The sequence below is a fragment of the Macrobrachium nipponense genome, chromosome 6 (assembly GCF_015104395.2).
Source record: "Macrobrachium nipponense isolate FS-2020 chromosome 6, ASM1510439v2, whole genome shotgun sequence".
NCBI classification, from domain to species: domain Eukaryota; kingdom Metazoa; phylum Arthropoda; class Malacostraca; order Decapoda; family Palaemonidae; genus Macrobrachium; species Macrobrachium nipponense.
In genome coordinates, this window is record NC_061108.1 from 14,913,158 (window position 1) to 14,930,657 (window position 17,500).

Below are 17,500 nucleotides of genomic sequence, written 5' to 3' on the forward strand. Positions count from 1 at the left end.
CGTCTTTCTCCTGTTCGTAAACGGAGATAAAAGGAAGCGTCTAATAAGTTTTTGAAATATTTCAAACTCTTCCCCCGACCGCCCCCCCCACCAATCCTCCAACCCCCGTTCTTCTTTTATTTACAACCGTAAAAAATGGCCAGAAAATACCTTGCGTGTCTTCGTGACAGGGAATTCTTTTAGTGAAAAGTTAAGACACGGTTTAATGACTCGGAAAATGAACGTTCAGTTTGAGGATTAATCACAGAAATCATAGGGGAGTTTGGTTATGGTTATTGACTTCGAAGTTTAACTTTTATGTAATGGCCGTTGGAACGGGAAATCTCTCTTTGTTGTTGGTTTAGTATAAGCTGGACTTAAACTAGCACGGACTCCTGCTCTTATCCAGCCTGTAACTAGGAGTAACGTAACGTCTTTGTTTAACAGACGCCAAAAAGTAAACATGAACTGAAACGATGAATGAAAAACTATGGGCTGCACAGCACTTCATCGTATGAAATACACGTTTAAGCTAATGTGCAGTGTTCCATCTCCTTGGTGTTACAAATTAGATATATAGCTGATACCAAGGTCTACGAAAATTTCATAGCGTCACCATTCAAATAATATGATTTTATTTCACTACGAGCAGGACTTTCCTCGCACTATGAGGCAACGTAACTTTAGTATGAGCTGTAAAGCGTATCATAGCCACGCTTTCCAGGACCCCTTTCCAGTACCCCTTTCCAGGACCCCTTTCCAGGATCCCTTTCCAGGACCCCCTTCCAGGACCCCTTTCTGGAAAATGGACCGAAAGAGGGAAAGCAGAATCTGTTAATTTGCGCGGTGAAGCGACGGGCGTATCACTTAGAGAGGTCCTTTTATTTTTTATTTTGGGGTTGGGGTGGGGGTTGGTGGGGGAAGAGGCTGCCTTGGTTGCTCAGCGGGATTTACGCTGGATGACGGAGGATTTCCCCCATCCTACCTCCTATTTTTCCGACTCACCCCCAACCTATTGTGTGTTCGCTCCTCTTCCTCGTGCATAGCGCCATCCTTTCTGTTATATATATATATATATATATATATATATATATATATATATATATATATATATATATATATATATATATATATAATATATATATATCAATGTAGCACGAAGGAACACGTGCTTGAGAATATCCTCAAATCCACTGCAGAAAGGTGAATGAAACTTGGACTTTGAAGAAGTACTTTCATAGCTTATTTCCACATTCTGAAGGTCACACTGAATCCAGGAGAGGTTGACAAGACTTTATTTATATAAAGGGAGGGTGGGGTTACAGTTTGTTAATCTTAGCAGAGTGTTCTTTAAGCAAAAAAGACGTACAAAGAGGATCAAGAGCTGATCCAGGGTGGCGATTGATGTTCCTCGTTGACGTGGCTTTAATAAAAATGGACTTCAACAGATTCCTTTTCCTTTGGTCATTGGCCGTGTGGATTGTCGATGCCTTATTCCAGTTAGTGGATTTGAGGATATATACATTCATACATATATACGCATCTAATTCGCTCTACCTCGTAATTAATATATTTTTATATATGTTAACCGAAGGGGAATTTTTTAGTTGATAATAATTTCGTTGGGTCACGGGCGCAAACCTAGGAACCAAGAAATCGGGAAGAACAGTGAAGCACTCTAACCACACTACATCCTAATTTCTTGGTTTCTAGGTACGCACCCGTGAGTCGACAAAATTATTATCAAATTAAAAAAATCCCCTTCGGTTAACATATATGAAAATATATTAATTCCGAGGTAGAGCAAATTAGGTACTAAAAGACATTTATAACTTGATGGGTATATATGAATCACGGTGATGTGATAAAACATACATACATATATATATATATATACAATATACACATACATGTATGTGTATATATACATAGGTGTGTATGTATGTTATAGTTAGAGATCCCTGTCATTTTATCTTATTCTTCACGGTACTCTCTCTCTCTCTCTGAAAATGAAGAAATTCGTCAATCTTCATTTTATGAGGTTACGCAGAAAGTAAATGTGTTATACTTAATTTTTTGTCACTATTCTTCGTGTTTGTTAGTTTTTATATATATTTTTTTGGGGTCATTCGATTCCTTAGACCAGAGATGTCGTGAATCATAATAACGGGCTTATGTTTTGTAAGGATGACAACAGTGGTCACGGAATTCATCATCAGTTTCTTCCCGATTTAACTGTTATTTACCTCAATTAGAAAAAAATTAAATTGCTTTTATCTGGAAATACGGAGGTTGTTCCTTTCCCTAGTTTTATATATATATATATATATATATATAATATATATATATATATATATATAATATATATATATATATATATCTATATATATATATAGATATATATATATATATATATATAATATATATATATATAATATATATATATATATATAAAATAAGCACCGTGGGTAAATGGAAGGTGCATTGCGGTATTTTCTATATAAATATACTTATATATATATTATATATATATATAAAATAGATATATATTGAGATAATATATATAAGAATATCCTAGATATATATTATTATATATTATATTATATATCATATATTATTATATATATATAATAAGATATATATAAACATCCCCGTGGGGTAAATGGAAGGTGCATTGGGGTATTTTCTTATTTATAAATACAATCCCCAGTGATGGAAGAACGTTTCACACTATTAGTTACATTGAAGTTTCTCTCTCTCTCTCTCTCTCTCTCTCTCTCTCTGTGTGAAAATACAGTATGCATGGTTTTTTAATAGCATTTCATTCTTAAATGAAAGACAGGAATAGATAACTACAAACAGACATTTTGTATTCTATTCATCTTAAAAATGCCTTGTCTGTGTAAAAAAAAAAACTCCCCATATTTCGTTCTGTTTTTCATATATATTTTTAGCTTCAGGTATGTTGTTATATTTTTCCATTCTCTTTTCTCCCACGTTCTGTTTTTTTTTTTTTTTTTTTTTCTTTTTTTTTATTTTTTTTTTACGGCCAGCTAGGTAGATATGACAAAATTTACAGATAACAGATAGGAAGAATGGTAAAATTTGGAAATGCATAAAATAAAAAAAATGGTAAAATCTGGAAATGCATAAGATAAGAAAAAGGTGAAATCTGGAAATGCATAAAAAAAATGCAAAATCTGGAAATGCATAAAACAAAGAAATGTAAAATCTGGAAATGCATAAAATAAAAATGGTAAAATCTGGAAATGCATAAAATAAAAAAAAGGTAAAATCTGGAAATGCATAAAATAAAAAGTGGTAAAATCTGGAAATGCATAAAAAAATTAAAATCTGGAAATGCATAAAATACAAAAATGGTAAAATCTGGAAATGCATAAAATAAAAAAATGGTAAAATCTGGAAATGCATAAAAAAGGTAAAATAAAATGGAAATGCACAAAATACAAAAATGGTAAAATCTGGAAATGCATAAAATAAAAAAATGGTAAAATCTGGAAATGCATAAAATAAAAAATGGTAAAATCTGGAAATGCAATAAAATAAAAAAAAAAAATGGTAAAATCTGGAACAATGCATAAAAAAAAAAAAAATGGTAAAATCTGGAAATGCATAAAATAAAAAATGGTAAAATCTGGAAATGTTTAATATAAAAAAAATGGCAAAATCTGTTAATGCATAAAATAGAAAAATGGTAAAATCTGACAATCCATAAAATAGAAAAAAATAAAAAAGTTCCCAGGTGAAGGATAAAACGATAAAAAGAAATAGCCAGAGATGTAGTAAATATACAGGCAAACAGACGAACAGTTGCATGGTAAACAATCAAAGCCAGTGACAATATACAATCACGGAAAAATGTGGCTGATGACGATAATGGCTTTCGGGCACAGTCCGTGGTAGAGGGTATGTGGGAGCTTTCTAGGGCACTGACATATGGGCCCTTGACGCGTATCCTCTCATTGGTGCTCTTGTTTTGATGCCCAAGTTTCTTGTTGATTTGTTTGTGGAAACGGAAGAGGAAACGACCTTAATATGAGAGATTGTAAGTGATATATATATATATATATATATATATATATATATATATATATATATAATATGTATAGATATACAGGTGTGTAATATATATACATATTTCTCGTCAGTATATATTTATATACACACATATATATATATATATATATATATATATATATATATATACATATATATAATATATATATATATATATATATATATATATATATATATATATATATATATATATATATATAATATATATATATATATATATATATATATATATATATATATTTATAAATTTATGATATATATTATTATATTATATATATATATATATATATATATATATATATATATATAGATATATATATATTATATATATATATAATGGTAATGTATGTATGTAAGTATGTGTATACTTTATATGTGCGCATTTGGGAACAGTGCTATGTATGTGTAAATGTTTTTGATGTGCACATGAATTGTAAATGCGTACTTATCTGCTCAAACACTTTCAGAAAACGACACAAGGAAAATGTCCGTGTGGAATGCAATGCTGAGAGCATCCATCATCCTATTTACCGAATATATTTGGTAATGCATTCCTACCTGTTCTTCCTCCCCTGTGAAATCCAATTTCGGCCCCCTCGCACATCTGCGCACACTCACCGAACGCACAATAAGAGAGAGAGAAAGAGAGAGAGAGAGAGAGAGAGAGAGAGAGAGAGAGAGAGAGAGAGATCAGTGTCGTTATTTTTTTTCGTTTTGTACTTTTTAATAACAATGCAATCACCCCGTGCATGTAATTAATTTGCCTAATGTAGCATGTTCATTTAAAAGTCGAATGTAAATTCAGCTCGCGTATCTTTTCCCAAGGTGGAACCAATCGGAGAACAAATGATTGAACGAAATTGTTCTCATGTGGGCTATCACTCGTACGTGACTACTTTGAAATACATCTTCTTTTACGTATAATTTTTTGGTAGTTATTCCGATTCAGAATGAGATTATTCTCTTTTATAGTGAGCTACAGCAATAGAAATACTCTGGAATTGTAGAATGAAACTTAATTGCTTGTTTGAAAGTTAAAACTACAGAAGAATAGGAAATAATCTAATGGATATTGATTTAAAACTATGAAGAGTAATCATAAGTAGGTCAGAGGGAATAGGTTTCGACAATAATCACAAACGAGTGAACATTTGAATAAAAAGAAAAAAAAAACTGGGTAGCAAGTATCACCAAAAAAATATCACCTCCAAAGCAAATCGGATAATGCCCAGTGCCGAAATATAAATCATAATACCCTGTGCAAAACGAGAAGTCTTAAATGCCCAGTGCCAAAACAAAAAGCAATCTCAAGTGCCAAAATAGAAAGCATAATACCCACTGTCAAAATACAAAGTATAATACCCAGTGTCAGAATTAGAAAGCATAATACCCACTACCAAAATAGAAAGCATAATACCCAGTGCCAAAATAGAAATATAATACCCAGTGCAGAATTAGAAAGCATGATACCCAGCGTCAAATTAGAAAGCCTAATACCCAGTGCGAAAACAGACAGCATAATACCCTGTGCCAAATTAGAAAGCGTAAGACCAGTGCCACAATAGAAAGCATAATACCCAGTACCAAAATAAAAAGGATAATACAAAATAGAAAGCATAATATCTCGTTCCAAAATAGAAAACATAATACCCAGTGCCAAAAAGAAAGTATAATACCCAATGCAGAAAGCATTATACACAGTGCGAAAATAGAAGGCATAATGCCCATTGTCGTAATAGAAAGCATAATATCCAGTGCCAAAATAGAAGGCATAATACCCAATGTACGCTGAGCGACGATAATGACTGGAATAGCAGGTACCAATTCAAGGTCATTCAGACCAGCCTAATTTAGCTTCATTATTCCAACGGCCTCTCGAGGCGTTTGTTTGTCTACAAGGCCCAGAGACGTTTTAAGTCATCTCTGCATTCTCTGAAGACTGAATTCCTTTTCTCCGTTTTCTTTCATATTTCTAGCGTTTATGATGTATGGTCCAGTTCATTCGTTTACTTACGATGATTTGGAATGATGGTTTTGGTATTATCTGTTTGTTTTGAACGTATTCTTTATGTTTTCGTGGTTTTAAAGTGTGAAAATCTTAATAATTTCCACTTATATTTCTGTGTATTTGTGGTATTTGGTGAATTTGGTGATCTGTATGCTTTAATCAGAGGCTGGTTGTCAAGCAGAGACTATTGTGAGACTTCGTCCGAAGAAATTGAATAAAGCGCTTAGCTAATAATATAGCTTACGAGTGATGAATAGCATTTTTCTGAGGAAGGAGTTGCTTTCTTATGGAAGTTGTGTCCGAGGCTTAAAATAACACTATAGCTGAAATAATTGTTGTTTCGAGAACAAAAGGAAAGTAAATTACTTTTCTTAAAGGTAAAACAAAAAGGTTGCGCAACGGTATGAGTCGTAGAAAATTAGTTTACGTAACAGAGAGAGAGAGAGAGAGAGAGAGAGAGAGAGAGAGAGAGATGATGATGATGATGGTTCTACCCACAGCGCCAGTATCACAAGTTTAACTTAGCTATTTCCGATTAGCTGCAATGTCTAGTGAGACGAAGGTTCCCCAACTTTGGACAGACATTCTCTCTCTCTCTCTCTCTCTCTCTCTCTCTCTCTCTGAACAACGTTTGAATAGCATACTGTTTATTAACTCTACTTCTTCTTCCTGGTTGCGCCATACTAAACAATGAAACTCAAAGTCAGTTGTTGTTGTTTGAAAAGATTATAGGATGAAAAAGGGAAAACGAGCTAATTCCACTTTTTTGTCTTTTTTTAATATTTGGGCCAAAAAGAAAGCACTCATTACATAAAGGAGTGCCTTTGCACATCATGATATTCTTCTTGGACTTTTGTTAATCCTGTTTTGGTTAAGAAATAAGTGCAGTATAAAATGTTGGCAATACAGAACTGGAATGTTCTTTTTCTCGTCTACATTTTAAAATGTATTTGGTTTTTTCTTACGTTCACATAATGATATATTTGAATCTGAGTTCTTCCAAATTTGAAGTCAATCCATCCAGTGATAAATGACTATATGCAGTTTACATTACTGATCAGTTCAATACCCTTGTTCATAAACCGATATGCTCTCTCTCTCTCTCTCTCTCTCTCTCTCTCTCTCCATACCTGCACATTAACGTAACACTTACGCGTATATCTTTATATCTCTTTATCATTCTCCACACGTTTGCCATTGAATTTTGTATCTGTTCATAAACCGATATGCTCTCTCTCTCTCTCTCTCTCTCTCTCTCTCTCTCTCTCTCTCTCTCTCTCTCTCTCTTGTGTTGCATAACAAATGGGCAACTGTATTAAAGTGTGTTCGGTCATGTTCAACCCCTTTTGACCAAAGGGTAACGCTAAGCCCTACTAGCTGGTCAAGGCATTCCAGCCTTCTCCTCTCTCTCTCTCTCTCTCTCTCTCTCTCTCTCTTCTCTCTCTCTCTCCTTGCTTCCTGCTTTTTTTCTACTCTCTCCCTCTCTCACTCTCCCTTTCTCTTCCCTTCCTCTGCTCTTCTTTCTGCTCCCCCTTTGTCTGCTGGCTATGAGCCTCATTGGCCTACGCTTCCTGCTTTGGTCATTGCTAGCGAGTGGTTCGACCCTCGTCTGACAGTAGTGTTGTTTCTCAGTGTGGTCCAACGTTTATTCCTTCTCTTCCTTATTCCGTCTCCTCCTGCTCGTTTCAAACATATTTATGTATATATTGCAGAGAGCAAATATGATATTTGACCTTGTTGGAACATCAGAAGTTCATTCGAGGATGCTGTACATTTCTACAATAATAATATCCTCCTTGCATTTTAATACATTATTATGTATTTCTCGAATTAGTAATTGATTTTTTAAATTTTTTTGATAAGTGAGATCTGTTCTCTATGAACAAAATATTCTTTGGAAGCTTGAATTTCAAGTCATTGGTCCCTGTGGTGGTGGGCTTATCACATATGAATTGGATCCATCATTTGAATAATATAATAATAATAATTAATGGTGTAATTGAAAGAAAATTATATTGGTATCTATTATTTGCTGTTTAAATAATATTTACGTCCATGTATCAAATCTTCTAGTAGCTTAGACGATTTCATTTCTTCGGACATACTCTGGTCGAAGGTGAATTTTCCAAAGGAATAATAAAGGAATTTCGCCTTGTCCTCGGCGTCTTTATTTGTATTTCTATTGTCTAATATTTAGCCGATTGTAGTATATAACTGTCAGTGGTGGATCTGATATCCGAGTAGTTTTATATCTTAATCGATTTTTTTTTCGAAATTTTAAAAGTATAGAGAACGCAGTTCTATTGAAACTTTAAGGTTCCTCTTCAGTGCAGATTGCCGATTTCATTATCAAGCAGTAAGTGAAAGGAGGGAAACGCGAGTGAAGAAAATAGTTATAGCTGGAGATAAACAATTGTAAATAAGGAATTGCATGAGAGGCAGAAAACCCTGTTCAGAATATACTCCAGGCACAAGACTTGAAAATTGAGAGCTGAGAAGGTCAAGTTAGAGGTCATGACATAGCCCAGGCTTTGACAACAAAAGGTCACAAGCCTACCCTCTACAATAAGGCACATGTGATCAAATACAGTACATGTGTCACGATCAGCGACACATGTCCAGCCAACTACACAGCAAGTAATTATTGCAAGAGCGAACCTGAAATTACGGCAGTTTAGGGACCCAAGTGAACGATAGTTTAGTCAGGTTATCTGTTACTTGTTTGCACAGTGACCTATTGGATAATTCTCTTAAATGGATTAAGTACGTCCAATAAGATCTGTAAGGATTTCATCAATTTGATAATTGATTATAATCTTAAACTGGGATAAGTACGTCCAATAAGATCCTGTAAGGATTTCATCAATTTGATAATTGATTATAATCATTTGAATATTAAAAAAACTTTAGATAAATCATCCTGAAAGATGGTCTCAAAAAGAGGTCTGCGGTTTTTTGTTTTGCATCGTTAAAGGAGATTTCGGAATAATATCAATGACTAATCTCCAAATAAATTATTCTTTGATTGAATTATTTGCTTTCTTTTCCTTCCACGTGTCTTGCTGAGTTTTAAGCACATTCACAAATTGTGTTTCATGGTTTTGTGTTATATGTATATGTATAGAACTGTATTACTTATACATACATACCTATATACCTTATACACACACACAAATATATATATATATATATATATATATATATATATATATTATATGTATGTTAAATATATATATATATATATATATATATATATATATATATATATATATATATATATGAATACTTATCACATCACCGTGATTCATATAAATGATTTATATGAATTACGGTGATGTGATAAGTATTCATAACAAGGCTGCGTGGGTCAAACGCTCGAATCGGCTAGCATGGTGGAGGGGGTTTCATATCGATTCTAATTACAAATACAACGAGATCGGCGTTGATTTGTAATGGTCAGAATCGATATAAACCTTTAGCCTCTCTGATAGCCGTTTCGGTAGCGTCACTGTCCGATCCTGATTTCGTTCCCCGTCCAACTGACGGTGGTTCGATCCCATGGGGGTACGAAATTATTATCAACTAAAAATTTTCCCCTCGGTACATATATGGAAAATATATCATTTCCGAGGTAGAGCGAATTAGATATTAAAGGACATTTGTAGTTCGAATGATATATATATATATATATATATATATATATATATATATATAGTTAGTTGGTCTTTTATTACACAATTATTTTACGAATCTTAAACTACAAGTAGAATAAAAAGGGAATAGCGATTTTCTGATAAGAATAAAAGAATTTTTCGCATTGTGACTTTCCCTATTTCTTGACCTGTTGAGAGAGAGAGAGAGAGAGAGAGAGAGGATCAAATATCAGGTCGAGTGAACCTCTTATGTGACGGAGGGATCATCTCTTGGATCTCCTCTACTAAAGGGGGTTGGATTCTTCTCGGTGGAGTTGAGGGGCTATTTAATAGCTGCCTTGGATAGGACGCCATTCCATTAAACATTTTCAGGGCTCTTCGGTGGTTGAGGATAGTTTGGGACGGGTTATTATTGTTATGAGTGGTTGTATTGCTAGAAGTAAAAAAAAAAAGTATATCTCAGCTTAACAAGACCACTGAGATGATTAACAGCTCTCCTAGGGCTGCCCCGATGGATCAGAATATGTTTTACGTAACTATACTCTGTTTTTTTTCATCTGTCCTGTGGTGTTTTTGTATGGTAACACTGCGTCCCGGGCTTTAGATACTTACATTCAGCTTACATTCAACAATAATAATAATATCCTATTTCGAATATTAACGGTGTACTTCGCATACAGTATATTATTAAAACACTTTTCTGTTGCAAATGTACACCCAGATATCCTTTTATTTACCTAAAGCTTACACATACCGTAACTATTTAAAGCCCGGGACGCAGTGTTACCATACAAAAACACCAGAGGCAGATGGACAGTTACCTAGCAAACGGACCTAAAACTTATTGTGGGATTCAAACCACATTATATCGAGAAATGAATTTCTGATCACCAGAAACAAATTCCCCTGATTTCTTGTTGGCAGAGCGGGGAATCTAACTCACGACTACCGAGTCTGTAAGCGAATACGTAAGCCACTCGTCCAACGAGGAACTAATTGTTAGAGGTAATGGCAGTTACTGGAATGATGTAGATATTGCGGGCAATGATTTTTTAGAGTATACGTACGTTGGGATCTTGGTGGGATAACATTTTTTTTATTATTTTTTTATTTATTTATTTTTGTCTGTCACAGTCATCCTATTCAACTGGGTGGTTTTTATGTTGTACGGGGTTCCTTGAAAAGGAACCTGGAGGAAGTAGATACTGAAGTAGCTCCAGGACTCATGCAGAAGAGTGTGCCACTAGGAACAGTGCGCAATTGAGAAATGTGATAGACTACTAAGGAGGCAGAATGCAATATTATTATTAATATTATTATTATTATAGCAGTAGTGGTATTAAGGAAAATAAAACAACATACTTTAAACGGGCAATTTTCTCATTGCATAAATACGCTCAGTAACATATTATTATTATTATTATTATTATTATTATTATTATTATTATTACAAGCCAAGCTGCAATGCTAATTGGAAATTGTCTGAATTTAAGTTCCAACAATTCAACAACAAGGTCAGGAATATCCATTCACAAGTTGGTCACAAGAGGAATCACACATCACAATATACCAAGTGTGAGAGATGTGTATTTCTGGTGATAGAGGTTCACTCTCGACGTGGTTCGGAAGTCACGTAAAGCCGTTGGTCCCGTTGCTGAATAACCACTGGTTCCATGCAACGGGAAAACACCATACAAACAATCACAATATACCAATAATTTTTTAATATACCCCTCCTTCAGAAAACCCTTAATTTAGAGAAGAAAGCAGATTGATAATCATTTAACTCCTCTAAGAGGTCTCAGACCGAAGAGGTCGTAAACTGAGTAGTACTAAGTTTTCGCCACTTCCGTGATCTGAACCGAATACCAATTAAGACCCAGTCATATGTACGCATACTATCCTAGGTTCGTCTTCCGTGCCTGAGTCGAGATTAATGAATTTCCTGCATGGAGGAGTCGCCTGTTTGCGAGGCGTTGAAGAGACCCGATTTGTGTTATTGGTTTTCTTTATTCATGACGAAGTCAGACTCTCCACTTTCTAGGTTGTCTGACTGCTGGGTTTATTTCAAGGTATATCGTGTGGGTCTGTCAGCGTGCTTCCACTCGACAATCAGTTCCTCGTTGGACGAGTGGTTTACGGGCTCGCCTACCGATTCGGTAGTGGCGAGTTCGACTCCCTTCTCTGCCAACGTGGACTCAGAGGAATTTATTTCTGGTGATTAGAAAGTCATTTCTCGATATGATGTGTTTCGGATCCCACAGTGAGCTGTAGGTCCCGTTGCTAGGTAACCAATTGGCTCCTAGCCCCGTAAAAATATCTAATTCTTTGGGCTAGCCCAAGGAGGGCTGTTAACCAGCTCAGTGGTCTGGTTAAACTAAGATATACTTACTTTTCACTTGGCAGTAAAATTTTTCATCAACACTTGTTGGCGACTTATCACTCACAAATCACAACAGGTTGAATACAAGTCAACATCTTATTGGTAGTTCGAAACCAGTGCTTCCACACCACAGTATAATATGTCAGCAACATATGTTGGCGACTTATCGCCCACAAATCACTATAGGTTGAATACAAGTTAGTAACTTGTTGGTAGTTATAACTCATGATTCGTAATCCAGCTTCTGCCAAAAATTTGTACTTAACTGACATTCATTGATGTGTTTTAAACTTGTTTGTGATAAATATGCGATGAATTGCTAATGCATGTTTATAACATGTTTTAATGTTGCATGGAGACCGCCTGAAGGGTGCATCCACGCTTCAATTTAATGCCTACACATCACAAACATGTTGAATACAAGTCAATGACTTATTGACAATTCAAAGGCTCTTACTTATGTTACGGTTGTTAAATTGTTTTTCAGCTTGTTTGTAATAAGTGTGTGTGATATGGTGCGTGCATATGTATATGACATGTTTAGCAGTAGTGTAGACATATCTTAATACAAACCTTTCTCAGTGTTGGAAATTTTAATTGTGAAAAACCAGGAGATGGATTCGAGGCTCTCATTGACCTGCTTTGTAACTCTTTCTGAAAATACCTGAAATTTGAATCCTTTTTAATATGGAAAATTAAACTGCGTTTCCTGGTCATCACTAGAAGGTATACCTGTTCAGTGCGTCCACATGGTCGAACAATGTCCGACGGACAAACATTGTTACCATATCATAGGTGAAGTTGGATGACGTCATAAGAGTTTAAACAATGGAAGTAGATCTGGCAACAAACAGCGCTACCAGATGAGGTTGTATATCACTGCTTTTACTCTGCTCACAAGGCAAAGACTGGCAGACAATTTTAATTGGTAACAATGTTTGATCGTCGGATGTTGTTCGATCGTGTGGACGCACCTTTAAGCCCCATCCACACGAAGGGCAAATGCACGGCGGGCAGACACTGTTACCAGTTTTGTGTGGTCCAAGTCATAGGTTCGACTGCTTATGCTTACGCCCTGCCTTGGACTGTTTGATCTGGTAACACTGTTTAAAACTTATGGCCTGTCCACACTAGCGGGCATGGCCATCGGGCACTTCCAGCTGTTTATATTTACCAGACAATCGCATCATTCTGGCTCCATACTCAGTCGGTCAGCATGGTGGAACGGGTTATGGGGACAGTGTTTGCCCGTCGGGTAGTGCCCGCTAGTGTGGACAGGGCTTTAGGGAATCACGGGCAAATCAGAGTGCCCGTCGTGTCTTTCGCCCTCGTGTGGAAGGGCCTGTTGTGATTGGATTTGCTGTTATGTTATGTCGTTTCTGGTGTCATCACCCGGGGACTAATGCCCGACATGAGTTCTGTTGAAAATTAAAGGAATTAATGAACTTGGCTTCGAGCGCGCGTGACCTTTCCATCTGCGCCTCTATGAAGCGGAACTGTTGGTCGATGATACTGTTGCTTGGGAGTTTGTTTGACTTGCGAATAATTTGTAAATATAATAATAATAACTTTCATTAATATATATTATAATAAACATGACTATCATTAATATTATCCCTGGCTTCCAAGTAAGCTAACAGGATTGTCTCCTCACGAGCTTGTTCGGGACGTATTATCTCTCTTTCTCTCTCTCTCTCTCTCTCTCTCTCTCTCTCTCTATTTTCCCTCTCTCATCGCTCTCTCTCTCTCTCTATTTTCCCAGTTTTTATTTTTATTTACCAAGAGAATTAAACTACCAGATCAAAAACCCTCTTCCTGTCCTTAAAAAGGCTTTGAAACTTTTTGGTTGTTACCATACATGCGCCAGTATGTAAATAATATATATATATATCATATATATATATATATATATATATATATATATAGATATAATCGATAGAAAGCAGACACACGAGGGTGTTCTTCAACATTTGTAAAGTGAATTAATATATACCAACATACATCGAGAACTTTCATGTATTAATCTCTGTAAATTAATCCTTTGCTACTCATATTAAAATTTAAACAAATACTGCAAATCTAATTACTTGCAAGGTTCGTGAAAACATACATTACGTTTAGTTATTTCCCCAATTAAGAGCAGGAAATAATAATGCATCAGCCGAATTATGTTGGGTTTTATGTTCAGCGTCGTGAGGAAGATGCGCATGTCGTATAATGACATGGTATATATTTGAACAGATTTTCGCTTACTCGGGGAGTAAGCCTACAAACTGCTTTGTTGTTGTTGTTGTTGTTGTTGATCTTGTTGGGGGGTTAGGAAAGCCAGTAAAAGGCCTGAAAAAGGTGTTTCGCGTCGAGTTAAAGATACTCAGGAATTTTAGGATACGATATTTATCATTTATTTATTAGGATGTCAAAAGTAATGTGCATGTTAAACAGTACATAAAATTTATTTATGATGGAATATAGCATATTTTCATTTTCGTTGGTGAAACAACGCTCTATTTGACCGTAGATTTTAGCACGCGGCCTGAGTAAGCTGGAGGACGGAGCACGCTTTGCTTAAGTTGCACCAGAAACTGGAGGGGAAAAAAAAATCGAGAATGATTTTAAAGCGAAACTGCAATCGTTACATCGCCAAACAAGTACAGACGCTGATGGGTGGGGGGGGGGCGGGGAGAGAGAGAGAGAGAGAGAGAGAGAGAGAGAGAGAGAGAGAGAGAGAGAGAGGGGGCGGGGGGGGGGGCGGGGGGGGGGGGGACGCGCATGGTATATATCCTCCTCTTGCAAAACAACAGGATGTCAGTCTGCAGCAGCAGCAGGACCAGATAGGAAACTACACCGTAACACATAACCATATTCATTAGTCTTGATGAATCATTCATCATCATTCGTGCTCTGACAACCGTAATTCATTCATTTTTTTTTTCTTTTTCGTATTCTGTTAGTCATTCATGTATCCAGCTTTGTATGCGTCATGGTTGCTGTTCCTTCGTTCCCTTGATGGACGAGGGAATTTTTAACACTATGTCAATGCTCATTTAACTCTAATAATTCATGATGCTTTGCAGCGGGAACTGATGAGTGAATGACAATGGGGTTATGGCCCTGGTCGAATACGACCTCGAAGAGGGCTATTTTCGAGCTCATGTGGACCACTGTACTTTTGACGTTATGATGGTCGGAATTCCATTATTCTCAAAAACCATAAGGAAGAGGTGTACTTGCTCTTGGTATGGGGAGGAATTTGTGTTAATTGATAAGCACCGAGCCATCTTGCCTATCTCGAGAATCGTGTGAGAGAGACATGTAAGAAAGGTGGACTTAAAAAGAGAGAGAGAGAGAGAGAGAGAGAGAGAGAGAGAGAGAGAGAGAGAGAGAGAGAGAGAGAGAGAGAGAGAGGAGGATAGTGAATATGATGAAGTATAGGAATAATATTGTATGTTGGAGAGAAGAATGAAGAAACCTGAAAAGTAGCCAATATTTTCTTTAGGCCTGAATGTAATACTTTGAAGGGTTAAGCTTTTTGATCTGGTAGAGATCAAGCAATGTACTAGACTATACTTGACATATAAATGAACAGGATAACAAAATTGTCATAGGCAGATTATCAACTTGGGGGTTCAGTTTTGAGTAAATGATAAACAAGAACTTTTATGTCGATGTTAGAACACTCAGTTATTTTTATTTTATGTTAGGAAAGATCAAACAAAGTTTGCTCACAAGGTGGTTTCAAATAGTCATCATTCCGAAGAAAACATGAGCATGGACATGATGGATTGTTTCATAGGATATATCTGTTTCTATCAGTCAGTTGAAAATAGGACCTCCTTTCGTCCTCTAAATCCTCTATGAAACAAATCTACTTCTTTCATTCAGAAAAAAACTCCAGAGGCATACAAGGAGTAATGATAGAATTACCATAGATATTATTTGAAAGAGATATTGGCGTGTACAAAAAAAATGTATATATATATATATATATATATATATATATATATATATATATATATATATGTGTGTGTGTGTGTGTGTGTGTGTGTGTGTGTGTGTGTGTGTGTGTGCAATATAAAAACAGTAGAAAGATCGACAGTAATATTCTTGTTTATCAAGACGAAATATATATATATATTTTTACAAATATATTTCGTCTTGATAAAAAAGAATATTACTGTGGATCCTTTTATATTCCCGGAAGTTACAAATCGTAAATTAAGCCCAAAAATGTCATGTTGAACGTGTATTAGTCCACTTCTCGTTACATATGCCCCAAACCCTAGATCCTATACCCTCTGAAAAACGTGGTGGCTGTGGTTTCGTGTGGTTGTAGGGGCCTGGTAATTGTGTAAATGGCTCTCTTGATTTCTCGAAAATGATGATCTATAGGCACCGTGTGTCGGTGGTAGGAACACGCCAGAATAAGGGCTGACTATTATGTTCCATAGACAGTACTCGAGACGAGCGCAGCTGCGCTGGTATGCCGTTCGTTCATAGATGCAGCTGTATCCCTTCGCTTTGAAAGGTTATTTTACGAAATAATATTCTTTACGTTTTTTTTCTTGGTGGTTGTGCCCAGATGGTTACGGGCTTAAGAGGTCAGGTGTCATCTCTTAAACACCCTCGACTTCCTCGCAAGAGAGGGAGGTAATCAGGACTAATGCTTGATTTGGGATCATTCGAAATAATCGTATGGGAATGCCACTTTGATGACTCCCCCCAATCCCTGTTGCAAGTTTGCAACAAGGGAAGTTCAGAACATCTCTTGGCGGTGGAATGTGATTTATTTCGTGGCGCGTTTGTTTGTTTGTTTATTTTTTATTTTTTGGTATTCTTTTGAATGTGGAGCGTGCTTTGTTGTGCCCCATATATATTATATAATATTTATATCTATATAGATTTATATATATATATATATTATATTAATATTATATAGAATACATATTATTCTTAGATTATATATTATCATATATAGATTATAGAGATAATATATATATATGTAAATACTTTCATTTATATTACAGATATTTTATTATATATATATATATATATGAATATATTATATATATATATATTGATATATATTATTATATATATAGATATATATATATATTATATATATATATCTAAGTAATATAGACATACTTATATATATTATATATAGATAGATATATTTATATAAATACTATATAAAATATATATATTAATATATCATATATAATAAGATATATCGTTTCAGTATCATTGCTATTATCATTGTCAGTTATGTTGTTCAGTTTCCATGAGTTTCTATTAGGTTTTGGTTTTATATGTCAGAAGAAAATTTAGTTTCACATACATGAATTGTGCACTTTAGTGGGTAAAGTTCAGTTAGATTCC

At 35.2% G+C, this 17,500-nt stretch overlaps 1 protein-coding gene across 2 annotated transcripts in view; it reads left to right on the top strand.

Annotated features, from left to right (window-relative positions):
• Window positions 1–17,500, top strand: part of LOC135216931 (uncharacterized) — a 427,667-nt gene that overhangs the window by 90,155 nt on the left and 320,012 nt on the right. The gene's annotated exons all lie outside the window — the stretch shown is intronic.